Source organism: Paroedura picta, chromosome 2, assembly GCF_049243985.1.
Source record: "Paroedura picta isolate Pp20150507F chromosome 2, Ppicta_v3.0, whole genome shotgun sequence".
Classification (NCBI taxonomy): Eukaryota; Metazoa; Chordata; class Lepidosauria; order Squamata; family Gekkonidae; genus Paroedura; species Paroedura picta.
Genome location: NC_135370.1, coordinates 58,215,069 through 58,232,423, shown reverse-complemented (window position 1 = coordinate 58,232,423; position 17,355 = coordinate 58,215,069). Strand labels below are relative to the sequence as shown.

The 17,355-nt window shown below is 43.1% G+C and overlaps 1 protein-coding gene across 11 annotated transcripts in view; it reads right to left on the bottom strand.

Annotated features, from left to right (window-relative positions):
* NCKAP5 (NCK associated protein 5) overlaps positions 1-17,355 on the bottom strand; it is a 768,088-nt gene that overhangs the window by 718,928 nt on the left and 31,805 nt on the right. The window contains exon 2 of one of the 11 annotated variants that reach the window (XM_077320245.1): positions 11,564-11,598. The exons of the other annotated variants lie outside the window; for them this stretch is intronic. The gene's annotated coding sequence lies outside the window, so the exon portion shown is untranslated. The remainder of the gene's footprint in view (positions 1-11,563; positions 11,599-17,355) is intronic. 11 annotated transcript variants of the gene reach the window in all.

Below are 17,355 nucleotides of genomic sequence, written 5' to 3'. Positions count from 1 at the left end.
CCAGCATGTGCTGGCATGCTGGCCAGGGCTCATGCAAATTGTAGTCCACAGGCATCTGGAGAGCCACAGTTTGGCCACCCATGTGGGGTATCCCACTTTGGAGCAGCTGACCCAAGTACCAGGCTTTGTACCATAAACCAGTGGTTCCCAACCAGTGGGGACCGGCCTACGCTTGACAGTTTTACTGAGGCTCAGGGGGGGGGTAGTCTTTTGCCGAGGGACAACATTGCCGCCTAAGCTCCTGCTCCGCTTGCTTTCCTGCCAGAGCCCCTAACTTCCCACCGCCCACTGGGGGGTGCTGCCAGCGGCAGCTGAGTAGTGCCACACCAAGGGGGAGCCCCAGCCACGACAGCCGCTGGAGAGCACCAAAGGTGAGCCAGCAGCAGAGTGGCAGGGCAGCCCCCAAGGCAGCAGCCAGGGAGGAAGACAAGGAGGGGCCACAACCCGGTACCAACTGATCCACAGACCGCTACCGGTCCTTGAACCGGGAGTTGGGGACAGCTGCCATAAACAGCATACATCTTCTCAAAGGGGACATTCCCCGCGTTCCACTTCCCACTCCCAGGCTCCAGCACCCATTGTATTTCTGGATACACCGGGCTTTATCCCTAGCCTTAATATAAATCTTGAAAATGAACACAAACCTTACAGAACACAAACCTTGCACAACCCTACTCCAGAAAAGACCAAACTTCTAAAAAACGAAATAACACTTGAAATGTATTTATATTTACATTTCAGAATTGATAGAATCCTACCTAAAACACCTTGCAAGCTGATACCAAGAGCCAGGAGATACAGGAACATGACAGAGGGAAGACAGTCCTGGGAGCCTGCAAACTCCAGCTCCTGATATTCCCAGTTAACTCTAGGATTTCCACAACCCGCTTTTTCCAATATCTCAAAAAATGCCAGATCAAATTCCACGCAGCTTTCTTTTTGGAAACAGGCTGAGGGTGAGTTAGCCATGGTTGCAACTCAAAGAAATGTTATTTAAACCGACCTTCAGGCTAGACTCCTAAATTTAGGCCTCTCGTTCATAGGGTTCTGTAGAAGCAATGATATGCAGACTGTAGCTGCAGCAACTAATCTATGCATCTCCAGACAGTCTTGTCAGGATTTCTGTATCCTGAAGTTTCTATGTTGATGCCATGTAAAGTCATCTTGGACACCACATTGAGATAAATGTGAAACAAATTTTAGACGTCCACTGACAGCTAACACCATTTCCAGCATTCACTAAATGTTATACGTGGAGTACCCTACAAAATGGTATATGGGTGAGATACATAACAGGTGATAGTTTAATTCCAATATCGCTGAAATCTATCTATGTACAAAGGAAGACAGCAAGTCATTTGCCAGTAATACAAATCTTACAAGCCATATACATTATATATTTCTCAGTTATCCCTGAAATTGTGAATTAAAACATTTTATGGGGATGGCTTCAACTATATTGCCATAGCTCATTAGAGTCCACCAGAGAGGCACCATTCCCTTCACTGCTGGTAGGGTTACTGTTATAATTGTGAATCTGTAGTATAAAACACAGGTCTGAATTAAACAGAGAGAAGGAGGGAGAGACCAAGAGTTTATGGATTACATTCATATACTTCCTGTATAAGGAGGTCCATTATTGTGTCCTAAGAGGCTCTCTCTCCTTACTTGTCAGAATAACTTGGGTTTCATAGTGTCATGGCACTGTTTAGATGGATCCAGATAAGGAGACAATTCACAATCCTGATAAAATGAAGTATATCCTATTACTATTTCCCAGAAGCGAGGCAATTCAGTCTAGAAGTAGCCATTCTTGTTTTAGAACTCAAGGACAAAAGGCCCAAGGGGTAAAGAAGCCCAAGGACATTAAAAGCCTATGAAGGTATTTCCAGATATTGCTGCCATATATCACACATTTCTGAAATCCCAAGAACATACCTGTTTCTTCCTACACAGGTCCTTAAACTGATGGTTTTAGTAGCATACTCCTGCTGCAGTACCTCACTAGAGCAATACAGGAATATTATTGCCAAGTGATAGTGGAATCTAATCCAAGATCAAGGAAATTCTCTTACTGCACCAGCCGGACATCCATATTTTGACATGATTCCTATTTGCATGAACAGTGAGAAGTTTCAGGGGCAGCACCTACCTGGATTGGTTGCCTTTGGAGCAATACACACTCAATTAGGGCATTTTGTAACATTTTTTAAATTTATCACTATGAGGACAGAGCACAGGGAGAAGCAAAACAGCAACCCTATGCATCTGCAAATCCATTACCGGACATCATTGCGGGGGGGGGGGGGGTTATACCCACTACGGTGATTCAGCCTAGTTGCAGAAGTCTCTCACTCTTTCTTTCAGAAACTAAGACTACTGATTTTTTATGTATACGTACACGCACACGCACAGAAAGAAATTGACTGAAACAATGCAGAACACATTTTTACTGCCCAAACGAATCAGATCTGGTGAGACCACCTGAGAATCACATGCCAACTGTTCAAGTTCTTGAAAAAGTGGAAGAGAAATATAAGTAGATAGACCAGGTACTGTCCAGGAGCCTGAAACCTTCTACAGTTACAGAAGCAAACTACAGCCAAATCCAAAGCAAGAAGAAGAAGAAGAGTTGGTTCTTATATGCCGCTTTTCCCTACCGAAGGAGGCTCAAAGCGGCTTACATTCGCCTTCCCATTCCTCTCCCCACAACAGACACCCTGTGGGGTGGGTGAGGCTGAGAGAGCGCTGATATCACTGCTTGGTCAGAACAGTTTTATCAGTGCCGTGGCGAGCCCAAGGCCACCCAGCTGGTTGCATGTGGGGGAGCGCAGAATCGAACCCGGCATGCCAGATTAGAAGTCCGCACTCCTAACCACTACACCAAACTGGCAAGAGAACAAAAGGCCCAAACAAGAAAACCTATATGCATAACTGGAATTCTGCAATTTAACATTACTAGTAATTGGCATGATAATGTATCATGCATAATTTTTCCACAGCCCAAACACTGGATTTTGTGAATCCTTTACTAGGTTGTACTTGCAAGATCTCAATTTTAAAAAAATATATATAGGGCATAATGAATAGGCTTTAAATAGTGAATTGGCATACATATGTACATGGTTCGTGTTTGGATGACTGGCAACTGATCCATTGGAACATTTTCCTTTCTGTAAAGCATCTCTAAGAAGTCCTTTAGACCAGAGGTAGTCAACCTGTGGTCCTCCAGCAAACGCTGGCAGGGGCTCATGGGAATTGTAGTCCATGAACATCTGGAGGACCACAGGTTGACTACCCCTGCTTTATACCCAGGAAATTATTTGCCTGGCACCCCTTCACATGCTGGCTATCTCAATACCCCACCTACATCTCCAATTTAATTTAACTTCAAGATCTGCTTTTCTTTTACAAGCACCATAGTTGGTTTGGTATGGAGCCAAGGGTTGCAAGGCCCTGGTTATGCACAAACAAAATATTGTGAATTACTAAAGTCCCCCTCCAAAGCAGCCATTTTCTCCAAGAGATCCTTTTTATCTGGAGAACTGCTGAAATGCCAGAAGATTTCCAGCCACCAGTTTGAGACTGGCAATCTAGAAGTACAAAAATATTTAGTTAGTAATGACCTAGAAATGCATTTTCTATTAGGAATTCAGAGGAGGGAGGGAGTGACTTATATCCCGCCACTTCTGAAACGCTCATGGTGGCTAACAATAAAAGAATCTCCCAATAAAACCCCCATACAATAAAAATCAGTACAACAAAGGCAACCGAGTAAAATCCCCTCCCAGCCCTGCTTCCAGGAGATGCATAATGCCTTGGGGGGCGGGTTTACAGGCGCCAGAGGAGCCCAGATCTTAACTGCCCTGGCCTCAACCAAAGACCTGGCAGAAGAGCTCCATCTTACAGGTCCTGAGGAACATGTTTCTAGTTTGTTAAAACCTATGTTATTGAAGCTAGGCCTCTATTGTCTTTAAATGATCCATTAAAACAAACTGTCCAACAAGGAAGGGTTCTCACCCAGTCTGCAGTTCCCCTGGAGAAAATGGCTGCCTTGGAAGATCAACCCTATTGCATCACTATTGCATCACTGAGGTCTGTCTCCTCCCCACCAATACCAAACAGATCCAGTTTGGTATAACGGCTAAGAGCAGCAGACACTAATCTGGGAAACTGGGTTTGATTCCCCATTCCTCCACAAGAAGCCAGCTGGGTGACCTTGGGCCAGTCACAGTTCTCTTAGCCTCCCCTACCTCACAGGGTGTGCGTTGTGGGAAGAGAAAGCAAAGGCAATTGTAAGCTGCTTCAGCTCCCCAAGTTCCAAGCTCCTTAGGGCCTTATTGGGCAGCCAGTGCAGATTTTTCAGCAAAGGGATACTTTGATCCCTGTGACACCCCCTCCTCCCCTCCCAAGAGTAATTTGGCGGGTGCATTTTGGACCAGCTGGATTTTCAGAATGATTTTCAAAGGCAGTCTCATGTAGAGTGCATTACAGTAATCCAACCTAAATGGGATCAAAGCATGAATCACTATGCTCAGACAGAATTTATTTGAGAGCCAGCGTAGTACAGTGGTTAAGAGCAATGGACTGTAAACTGAAGAACCATATTTGATTCCCCAATTTCTCCACATGATGCCTTCTGAGTGACCTTGGGCCAATCACAGTTCTCTCAGAGCTCTCTGAGCTTCATCTATCTCACATGGTTCAATTGTGGGAAGAGGAAAGGTGAGCGATTGTAAGCTGCTTTGAGTCTCCAGGGAGAAAAGGTAAGGTATAAAAACCAACCCTTGTTCTTCTTCAAGAAAGGGTCATAGCTGGCCAATCAGCTGAAGCTGACAAACAGAGCTATGTGTAGGTCAGTATCCAGCAGCACTTTCACGCTATAAATCTGTTCCCTCAGAGGGATCACAGCCCCGCCAAGAAAGGCTGAGTCTTTACTCCTTGAGCAGATTTGTTATTGACCAACAGCTCTTTTGTGTTACCGGGAAGGATCTTCATTTTATTGGCCCTCATCTGGTCTTCTCTGAGCAGTTTTCCAAGCAGGACTTTCACACACCCACTTGCTTCAGGAGTTAAGGAGAAATGGAGCTGGGCGTCATCTGCATATTAGTGGCAACCTCATGATAAGCTCTTCCGACAGTTTCATGTAGATGTTGAACAGCATGGGGACAAACAGGAGCCCACAACCTAAGTCCTACTGGGATTAGCAGCAGTCTCCCAGGACCAGCTTCTGGAAATGGCTATTTGGGTCCTAGCGGAACTAGGGAAGCATGGCGCCCCCTGCTTCCAACCCAGCCTTCCTCTCCAGGAATCCGACATAGACCAAGGTATCATCAGCTGCTGTAAAGCCCAGGAAAACCCACAAGGATACGGCCCTTCCCCCATTCTCTCTCCACAGAGATCACCAGTCAGGCCACTCTGTTACAAGTCCAGCCCTCTATAAAAACAGAATTGATGATTTTTTGACAGTATCAAAGCTAGCTACTGGAAATGGACTTTAAAATCCAAGCCTATTAGAGATGACCCTGTTCAGATAGAAACAATCCAGCAAGGATGCCACTCCTGAGACAGATGCCACGTTCTGTTATTTCAAAAGCATTCTGCCCAAACAAGGCATTGTTTTATTTGTTTTTGTCAATCACTGACACATGTTTGTCATTGTAATTGTCAGTGGTCTGATAGTAGCTTTGCTATTATATTCTGTTTTGGACACATGGCCCATTGGAAAGCAATCTGGTGGTTTTCAGAGTATAGTGCAACAATTATTGCTCTAGAACATTTAGCTCAGGAGCTCTCATATTGGGAGAACAGAACCAGGCCTACGTTAAATGCATACACTTATTCTGGCTTGCATAAAAGGCAGCGTAGAAAAAGGGAAAACATATTCTGTTATCTTTTCTCAAAGGCACAAGATAGCTTTCCTTTTTTGCCCACGAATGTAAAAAAAGAAGAAGCAGGGTTCTCCCCCTCCCCCCTGTTCTTTTGTTCAGCTTGTTTTCCCTGCTGCAGACCTTGAACATTTTTCCATGAACCTTAAGAGGGAGACATTCTTTGTGGTCTGATATAAATAAAATGCTATTGCAATTTTTCTTGATAATCATAGCCCAGAGGTACAGTTTCATACTATGTGATAAAGTCTTTAGTGAGATTAGAAACCTCAAAAGAAAGCTTCCATTCAAAATAAGCAAATACAGACTTTGTTGTACCAGACACAATAAGTTTTCTAAATAGGCAGACTTCTTTCCCAGCTGTTGTCATGCCACTTTCTACTCCACTGCAGGAGAAGTAAGTAAAAAATGTGGAGGGGACTTTACTAAAGGTCTCTTGAACAAGTTGTTGAAGATCTGCAACATGGAGCAGCCAAACAAAAGGCACCAACAGGAAAATTAAATAAGATCTGAAAAAAATAAGTTTCCAGCTCTAAATAGAAGAGTTGGTTTTTATACCCTGCTTTTTACTACATTAGGGAGTCTCAAAGTGGCTTACAATCACCTAGGAATTGTGTTTTACCTCTCCCACAACAGATACCCTGTGAGGTAGGTGGGGCAGAAAGAGCCTTGACAGAACAGCTCTAACAAGAGTGTGACAAGCCCAAGGTCGCCCAGCTGACTGCATGAGAAGGAGCAGGGAATCAAATCCAGCTCTCCAGATTAGAGGTTGCCACTCTTAACCACTACGCCAAGTTGGCTGTATTCAGGTTACAGACCTGAAACAAAGCTTCTCCATCCTATAAGAAAATCGTCACTGACTTTTTCTAACAGATGTCATCTCTTTTCAATATTGCAATGACAAAAGGTACAGAAGGTATCCAGGATTTTTAATGTGTCCACTGCCCAGGGACCTGCCCAGAATATTCAAAGAATTCCCCTAGAGATCATCAAAACTGTCATTAGGTCCTGCAGAGGTCTTTATTTGTTTTCCTCTGAAAAATACTCGCCCACAAGTTTACAACATTCATTGATTTTAAACTTCTTTGACAGCCAAGGCAACAACCCTAATAACAGTTTCCTGGTTATAAGCCCAGTTGATCAACATTGTTACTCAAACACAATTTGTCATGAGGGTTCAGTTAAGGTCCACAAACAAAAAATATAAGCCATGGTGGGCATCCGCAAGTCTCATGTACTGCTGGTTTTCATTATGTTGCAAATCCCTTTTTAAAATAAGATATTCTTCTGACATAAAACCCAAACAAAATTTATTTCTGTAAAACCTAAAGTAAAAGAAGCATGAATAGAGTTGAATAGGGCCCCAAACTCCCCGTGTTAAAGTTCCATGCCATGGAAGGGACAATTATATTCAATAACTCAGACACATCTTAAAGAATAAATCCTTCACTCCAAAAGGCCTATACACCCAAATGCCACACAAAAACGCTACACAGATTTAGATTATTTATACCTTGCCTTTCTATTACATGTACATGCAGAACAAAAACAATTGGTGATGACTGAAAAGTAATATTCAACCTTGTGGAAACAGTTCTGAGACAAGAATCGGAGCCTTTCCAGACAATCTATGGAACCTTGACAAGGATTAAGTCTGCAAGGGGTGATGGGATCCATGGCAGCCTCTATTCAATGGGCTTATGAGAGGGCGATTATTTCCTTGTGTAGATGTACGTGTACTGCAGGCTGTTTTGCGCTATTTAGCACACCTACATTCTACAGCAGTGGTTCTCAACCTTCCTAATGCTGCGACCCTTTAATACAGTTCCTCATGTTGTGGTGACCCCCAACCATAAAATTATGCAAGTGTTCTTTCACAGAAATTGAACCGAAACTGACCAATGGTGTGAAGATCCCTCGTTCATTATTATTATATATAAATGGGTTTTTCACTGGGGTTTCTCAATTCAGTTCTGCCTCTTGTCCCACCATGCTGATCTCACTCTTTTCCACTGCTCCAGACAGTATGCAGTATGTCAGAATTTTTAACTCTACCTGATATCCCAGGTACCTTACTTAGCATGCTGATAGCACCTGCCTTTCCCATTATCTATTTATGGATGTGTTTAGCCTATCTTGTACTGGGGGCAGATCACTACAGTCCACATTCCTTTTGCAAAGGAGCTGCCACACAGACTTTCCATAGTGGCGCTTCGCCTCATCTGCCCACAAAACTTACATGCGCCCCGAGTTTTGTCATTAACATCTTCATTTTTTCAGGTTTGTTTACAAAGGTGCAACCGCTGATTATTGTTGGCCACAGCGTCGTTTACTGGGCTGATCAATACGCTGCCAAGTCAGATTGAGACAAAAATTTTGGTCCCAGGAAGCACATCAACATCACCTGGTTGGGTCATCAAGGCATGAAGTGGCTGGCTTTGTTGAGCGTCATAATGAAAGAAGTTTTCCATTCTGGGCCACCATCCACTATCATTATACAGTTGGGGGGAAATGACTTAACTGGTACCAAAGGCTTGCAAATACTTTGCATGATTTATGAGGACTTGTCAGTTTTGTGACTTCATCTTCCAGATTATTTGGCTTGCGTTTTGGAACGCCGAGTATGGATGGGCGCTGCTGTCCTATGCAAGGCTGATTTGTCTAGGTATAAACTGGGAAAGGCTGTTGCCAAAATTATCAGCAGTCAGGAGGCATGTCATCTGACATCCAGACATATCACACCAATGACAGATGCTATACTGCAAGGATAGTGTGCATCTGTCTGATTGGAGCTGCAAACTTTGGCTGCATGGGGTGTGGGCTGCCATTTGTGAGTGGTTGCAGCTTTAGGAGTGTTGGAGGGAACAAGGCCTTTGCAGCCTTGGTTCTGTGGTGGCTTGGCATGGGAGGAGCCTTTTGGGAGAGACTAGTCTGCGAATCGGTCTCTCCCATTCAAGGGGAGAGGCTGAGGGCCAACCCAGCTGGGAAGGAAGGAAGGCTGGCATTGCAAGGTGGTTTGGAGAGCCAGACAGAAGCTTATGCCCACTGGGTCCTTGCTAAGCCATCTTCCCAGTGGGGGTCTCAGGAAGGGGAGCAATGCTCTAGGCTGATGCCTAAGTGGAACCCCCACAGCGCCATCTGGACCATGGACTTTCCTGTCAGCTGACCATATTAGTTGGATTCCTCCTCATGCCACACCAATGTTCCTTTTGGAGTTGTAATAAAGCGGTGGCATAATTTATTCCAAAGATAGTGGTGTCGCATCTTTCTTCCGCAGGCTGAAACATGCCCTTCTGCTAGGCAACAGGCTTGGCAAGTGCTAGTGGCTTGAGCCCCATTCAATTTGAGCACCATCTATGAAATTTCTAATCATTATGCTGTCACTTCATTAGATCTTTGATCATGACACATTCAGCACAAATAGCAAAGCTTGTCAGGAAGCAGAAGGGGCTTCTCTGTAAAGTATTTCAGAATACCTGCATGAATTATTGATTTCTATTATATGTCTGTGTTGCTATAGGTGAATTACCTGCCTCTAGGTACAAGAGACCCACAGCTCTTTTTTGTACGCTAGGGGCATATTTATGAATCTAGTATTCTGGAGATGTGATTTTATGTAACTGGTGCATAGCTATATGAATAAACTTTGCCAAGTCCATTATGCAGATTCAGGATATAAAAATTCAGGAACATTTCTCCCTTCTTTGAAATAAATAAAGGCGGCCACTCTCCAGATTTCTGAAAAACAGGTCTGAAGCCAAAAAATCCAATGGTAATTATTTCCTTTAATGATCTAATCTGAATATAACATGTATAAATGTAACACACGCTAAGTAGAATATAGAGCAGGTGAGTCATTCCCTTCAGTGGGTGTTTCTATTTTGGGTAGTAGAACATAAAATTTTGTACATTAGCAGTATCTCCATTTGCCCTTTGGGTGAATAACACCTACATACTTAGGCATTCTTAAAGTGAAGCAACATTTCCTGCAATATCCCTATTAGAAATTCTCAGCATTGTTTAAAAACAAAAATATTTTAAGCAAGTTTAAAGGCTCGTTTTGGAGCATGTGCATCACCACCGATGCTTCGTTCTTGATTCTCACTTAGACGCACCCCAAGAAAACACATAGAGAATAGCATGCCAGACAATCCTACAACCATTCTACGTATGGTCATTCTGGCATACAGACAGCAGCAGTCCTTTGTTGATTTTAATTGAATCCTTCTGAAACTGATTTGTATCAACAAGATGTCAGTCAAAAACCACATATTTCATTTTTCAGCAGTTGCTTGTAGGCTTTAGCATTCAGGAACCTTGATAGTACTGGCTGATCTACTCTATCTTAGTGAGACTAGTCTTCTTCAGCACTCATCTGATAAAGCCAGTGTCGTCTAGGCAGTCTGAGAAGACAGAGCAATGGCTCCTCAAAGAGCCCTGACACTTCTAGATGCAAAGAACTAGTGTGAAGTCACAGAACATCAGCCAGTGGCACTGAGAAGTAGACGACAGGAATGAACAGGGGAATAAAAGACACAACAGCAGAAGAAATAAAATGCATCCTACAGCACTAGTAAAACGTATGTGTTAAATGCCACCATGTTGCTTCTGATGTATGGTGATCCTACGAATTAATGACCTCCAAAATATCCTATCATTAACAGCATTGCTCAGGCCTTCAAACTGAGGGTCATGACTTCCTTGATTGAGTCCATCTCATGTTGAGTCTTCCTGCTACCTTCAACTTTACCCGGCATTGTCTTTTCCAGTCATAATGTGACTAAAGCACAATAGCCTAAAAGCGTCCTGCTCTCTCCATTATCTTACAAAAAAGCATAACCTTCTCACTCAAGTTTTCTATTCAATTTGCTTGAACATTTGAAATTATATGCTGCTTTGAAGGTTGATAGTGTAACTACAAAGGTGGGATATAAGGGTTCTTTGACAGGAGGGAGCTCTAGGCCTGCAGTGCATAGATGGCAGTAGGGATACCAGCTTGGTGCTTGCAACTAGTGGGAAAGTGTCTTGACCGTTTCTGGGTGAAAGTGATGTCATCATGACATCACATACCATTGCTTTCTGTCCCCACTTTCAGACATTGAGGAAGTTGCAGTAAATGGCATGAAAACAAACCAAGAACCGGTCTCTACATGATGCAGAACAGGGTTACCAACTCCAGGAAATTCCTGGAGATTTGGGGTGGGTGCCTGAGTAAGGAGAAGTGAGGGGAGGGCTCAATGGGGTTATAATCCATAGAGTCCATCTCAAAAACTACCATTTCCTCTAGGGAAACGTATCAGTGTAGTCTGGATAATTCTAGAACTCCGCACTGCACCTGGAGTTTGGCAATCCCATTTCCTTAATGCGTTGGTAACATGAATTGAAGGAGCTCTGGACTCTCCTATAATAACAATATTGTCTTTTGTTAATGTCCCTACATTACAAAAGAGTCTGGCTTTAGGATTAAGCTAGTCTAGTCTCACGGAAGCCATCCCTGATTTTATACCTATAACAACTTTAACTGTGTTCCTAATCCTACTTCACTCCTCACTTCCAGTTAGTGCTTTGATCGACTGCCCAGACAACAACAGATTCTGAAGATGAATATTCTGTCAGTAACTACTAAAGTATAGTAAAGACGGCACTGCCTATGTGTAAAGAGGTGAGGTACTTACCCTTTCTTTGAGAAGATTTGATGAATCACAGTAGACTGCAAGATGAACAGAAAATATATCTGTAATTTGAACGGTAATTCTTAAGTGCTCTTGATCATGCCAGAAACTGGGTTATGTTTAAGAGGCACTTTTAAGACAGTGAACTTAATACTAATTAAATGATAGGCAATTGGGATTTCTTTTGAACAATGAATGACTGCAAAGACGTATTTGGCTACCAGGATCAGCTTGTATTAAATTGTTTCCTTCCATCTCCACGCCTGTCCCATGACATAAAAGAGTGTCGTAGCCATTTATTAATGAGGAGAGTATAGATGCCGCAGACAGGCAATGCTGATGTAATCATATGGCAGGTATGTGCATGTGCCGTAAGCTACCTGCAACTTTTCCTTGCCAAAACTGGGGTGGGGAGAAGGGAGCATTGTAGCCTAAAATTAGCAAAAACATTCTCACGTCTCCAATATTTCCCCTAAGGCAATGAACTACCTGATTTTCGATGTAGACATCCCTGTTCATCTTTTATCTGTCAAGAACGATAAACTTACTTGGAAAGGAAAGTATTTTTTTAAAGCTAGATCTAATAAATTTGCTCGAGGATACAGCAACAGAACCTGACTGAGGCAATATCAGATGAACCAAGCTTTGGAGAGTTGCTGCTGTCACTAATGTTCTGTAGCCTGCCCTCCTGTCAATGATCAAAAGAAGAAGAAGAGTTGGTTCTTATATGCTGCTTTTCTCTACCCAAAGGAGGCTCAAAGCGGCTTGCATTCGCCTTCCCTTCCCTCTCCCCAAAACAGACACCCTGTGAGGTGGGTGAGGCTGAGAGAGCCCTGGTATCACTGCTCGGTCAGAACAATTTTATCAGTGCCGTGGCGAACCCAAGGTCACCCAGCTGGCTGTATGTGGGGGAGTACAGAATCGAGCCCAGCATGCCAGATTAGAAGTTGGCACTCCTAACCACTACACCAAACTGGCTGAATACCAAAAGAAGCTGATTTCAAAAATGAAGCTTAAAGGACAGGCTTTTATTTTCTTTTTTAGAAAAGCATAAACTTCAACTCTAGATGATGGTAGAACCCACATTTTGATTTTAAAAACAACAAGAACAACAATTCCCACAGTCCATTAAAGTTATTAACTACAGGTTGGAGATCTGGAGATCGGGAAGGGTCTGGTCTGGGGGACCTCAACACAGTATAATGCCTTAGAATCCACCCTTCAAAGCAGCAGTTTTCTCCAGAAGAACTTCCAGAAATGTGGAGGTCAGTTATAATTCTTAGAGATCTTCAGGCTCCAATGGGTGGTGGCCAACCCTACTTATCATTCTCCCTTTATCACAGCCTGTCATGGCGGCCTCTATCCTCTAGTGCAGCTGTCCCCAAACCTCGGTCCGTGGATCAGTACCAGTCCGGAGCTCCTCCTCATCCTCCTCCCTGGCTGCTGCCTCAGGGGCTGCCCTGCCACTCTGCCGCCAGCTCACCTTTGGTGCTCTCCGGCAGCTGCCATGGCTGGGGTTCCCCCTTGGCGTGGCACTGCGCAGCTGCTGATGGCAGCAGTCCCCATTGGGTGGCAGGAAGTCAGGGGCACCGGCAGGAAACTAAGCTGAGCAGGGGCTCAGCAGTGGTGGTGACGTCCCTCGACAAAAGACTAATCCCTGGGCCTCAGTAAAATTGTCAAGTGTTGACCGGTCCCCAGTAATAAAAAGGTTGGAGACCACTGCGCTAGTTGTCTAATTGGACATTTATTACTTGTCTAATTGGCCATTGTCTTCAGTACAATACAGTAACAACCAAACCAGCTACCCTTTAAAAATAAATGTAAATTAAAAAAATATATTGTCTGTACCATCTGTAATTATAAAGCTGGGATTCAGAGGGCTGCATATTATATAAGGTCACAACTCAAAAACTCTGACCAATCTCTCCCTTGACTAGATGTGGCTTTGTAGTCTAGACAACATGAAACCTTCTTACTGGCTAATAACTGTTAACCAAGAACATGGATAGAAAGGAGCAGAACTTATTTATTATTTAGTTACTTAATTCATATGCACCCCACCTTTCTCCCCAATGGGAACTTTCAGAACTGTTAATAGAAAAAATACCAGCATCACATAAAACCTGTTCCTAGGGTTGCCAGCCTCCAGGTGAGACTTGGGGATCCTCTGGAATTACAATTCATTTACAGACTACAAAAATCAGTTTCCCAGCAGAAAATGGATCTTTTGTAGGGTGGAATCTATTTTTTAATTCAATGTTTTTTTATGTTCATCTCTTTAAAGTCCCTGAAAGGGTGCAATGATGGCATAAAACTGTTTTGAATACATACTGGGTTCATTCATATTGTTTTCTCTACAATATTTACACAGCCAGAAAATGTTTATCTCAAGCAAGTCAATTTTTAATTTCTAGAAATATTTACCTGCCTGAGCAATGCACATGATAATGGGTATTTCACTGGGAATTTAAATTGTTTTCTCAGCAGAATACAAATCTTCAATAATAAAGAAGCTCTGAATAAGTAAAGAATATCTTAATCTTCAATTTTTTCTCTTGCCACTTATTCAGCACCAAAAATCAATTCTGGTTTTTGGCCCACTTCACCCAAATGGAATCTTCCAACTTGACTGATGCTCACTGAATGTACTTGTCTAATTGGCCATTAATTCTCCCAATGCTCAGGTAATTCATGGTCAAAGTTGTATAATGTGAAAGACATTGGTGAGATCATTTTATTAAATCTTTCAACAAAAATAAAATTTGTATCATGTTCATATTATCCAGGGACTCCCAACCAGGGCTCCCCAGCCTTTCCCCTATATCCTGCCTTAATGGCCAGTTCCACCCTGGTTCCAGCGCTACTTAAATCCTGAAAAATATTTAAAGGGCTCTTCTACAGACAAAAGGTTGGAAAAGACTGATGTTGTTGATATACTTTAGTAGACAAGAACTAAGAATCAAGCAGAGTGAGCCTATTACTTCCATATTTAAAAAAAGACTTTACTATAACGGTGGTTCTGCATGCCTTCCTCCATATCCCTATGACTCTTTTTCTCCATTCCCATTGGTTACTGGTGAATGGGAGAGGAAGATGCAAAGTGTGATTACATTATTAAACAGAGGAAAGAGAAATATTGTGCAGCTGTTGTCGGCAACAGCCACTCCGCTCCAATAGTTCTGCCTGTTCTAAGTCAGTCTACAGTGATTACCACGATAACTTGCAAACCATACACATGCTCTGTGACATGTATGTAATTTCTTATGGCTCTTACACTTATTTACATTTGTATCGAGCATATCCAGTTGCAATACATACGAAGATCTTTTCCACAAACCTGCGTGACTCCTGTTTTTCAGGGAGTTGATCCACAAGCATCGGAATCCATTTGGACAGGGTTCTTACACATGTCTGCCCCCTTGTGCATTTTTATAGTTGTGGAGTCAGTTTATTTTCTCCTGCATGTGTCTTTAGTAATTAGGATTTTCAGGGAAGGGTGCTGTTGTCACCTGTGCTATTATCAGTGACATCACAGCATACACACACCCATTTTAAAAAGATCCTAAAATATCAGTATAATCTGGCAGACTTCTACCAATAGTTTAAGACAGTTCTCTGAATGTCAAGATTTCATCTTCATAGAGTAATTCTCTATCTCCTCCCCTCACAGAAATATGCCTTTTTTGTTATATCTCCATGAGGGAAAGGGCGAGAAACTACTTTTTCTCCTGATTAAACTGTCATTACAACACCACAGCATTATATCAATGTTTAAGGTGTTTCTGAAAATGTGAATCATCTTGGGGGGAGAGGGAGCGCTTTAACAATGATGAGAGTCTAATACTTGAAAAGTGGGCTGGGGGGGGGGGGTGGAACGAAGAAAACTAATAGAAATATCACAAACTAGGAGAAAGCTGACTCAAAATCAACTTCCAGAAAAATATTAGGATAAAAGTGGTCTCAAAAGAACTGGAATCCCCCACAACCAGGGGCATGACAAAAAAAAAAAAACTAAATGCACAGAAATGCTTGCAGAAATCAAGGGATTAATTGAAGCTGTATGGGGCCAGAACCCAGGGGGAAAAAACATGCAGAAAAGCCCATACTTAAAGCACTGTAACACCAGAGTTACAGAGTTAAAGAGCCTCTTGTGGCGCAGAGTGGTAAGGCAGTGACATGCTGTCTGAAGCTGTCTGCCCATGAGGTTGGGAGTTCGATCCCAGCAGCCGGCTCGAGGTTGACTCAGCCTTCCATCCTTCCGAGGACTGTAAAATGAGTACCCAGCTTGCTGGGGGGTAAACGGTAATGACTGGGGAAGGCACTGGCAACCCACCCCGTATTGAGTCTGCCATGAAAACGCTAGAGGGCGTCACCCCAAGGGTCAGACATGACCCGGTGCTTGCACAGGGGATACCTTTACCTTTACCTTTAACACCAGAGTAGCTCGTCTGAACGTATGAGTCAGCCTATGTGCCAAATCACAAGTATCAGGAATTGTGCTTTTTGAATAGTTCTGTAGCCTAACATAACATGCAATATTCTCTGGCACAACTGAATTACCCTTGTTTGAAACTGTTAGCTAGTATAAAGTAGAAGAAGAGTTGATTCTTATGCCGCTTTTCTCTACCAGGAGTCTCAAAGCATCTTACAACTGCCTTCCCTTTCCTCTCCCCACAACAGAAACCCTGTGAGGTGGGTGAGGCTGAGGGAGCCCTGATATCACTGCCCGGTCAGAACAGTTTTATCAGTGCCATGGTGAGCCCAAGGTCACCCAGCTGGCTGCATGTGGAGGAGCAGGGAATCAAACCCAGCTTGCCAGATTAGAAGCTGGTGCTCCTAACCACTGCACCAAGTTGGAGATGACATCTGTAAGTACAGTTGCAGACAATGGTGATAACAATTTTGTCTTGCGGAAAACTGATTTCTTGTGCTTTCCATAGTGTGACTGGTGTTGCCCGGAGGCCAAAAAGCTTTTCTGTTTCAGATGCAGCTGTATGACATAGATTAGCCTTAAACAGGACCTAACGTGTGATTGTGGTCTCTGATCTTGTTTTTGGAACACTTGATGTTGAAGTGATCTTCTGAAAATATTTGAAACATGGACCCCCTTCCCAGTACACTGGAAATGGATTCCCTGCACAAACTAATCCCCACATTTTCCTACTAATCATATTGCAAACTCCTATGATCAAGGACTGGTGTCAGCACTTACAATCTAGGGTGAAATTTGCAATATGAATTTCAAAAGAGCTTTAATGAATCGTTTATGCAAGTATGAATTGTGTTATGAACATGCTATTCCATTTCATAGGAACTATACAAACCATGTGATTTTTGTTCAGCAATGGTCAATATGAAAGAAGAAGAGAAGAAGAGTTGGTTCTTATATGATGCTTTGAGAGGAGTCTCAAAGCGGATTACAGTCGCCTTCCCTTTCCTCTCTCCACAACAGACACCATGTGGGATGGGTGAGGCTGAGAGAGACCTGATATCACTGCTCGGTCAGAACAGTTTTATCAGTGCCGTGGCAAGCCCAAGGCCACCCAGCTGCTTGCAGGTGGGGGAGTGCAGAATCAAACCCGGCTCTCCAGATTAGAAGTCCACACTCCTAACCACTACACCTAACTGGCTCTACACGACACCAAAGCATAAGAAATTCTTCTCAAGTGCTTTTATCAGCCAGCCAGAGAAGAACTATGTGGAATATGAAGTTACACGGGGTACCAGCAGCAATCTTTAACCTTCTAAACAGAAACCAGGATGCCAGTGAAATTCTGTTTCCTGGGCACTGTTCA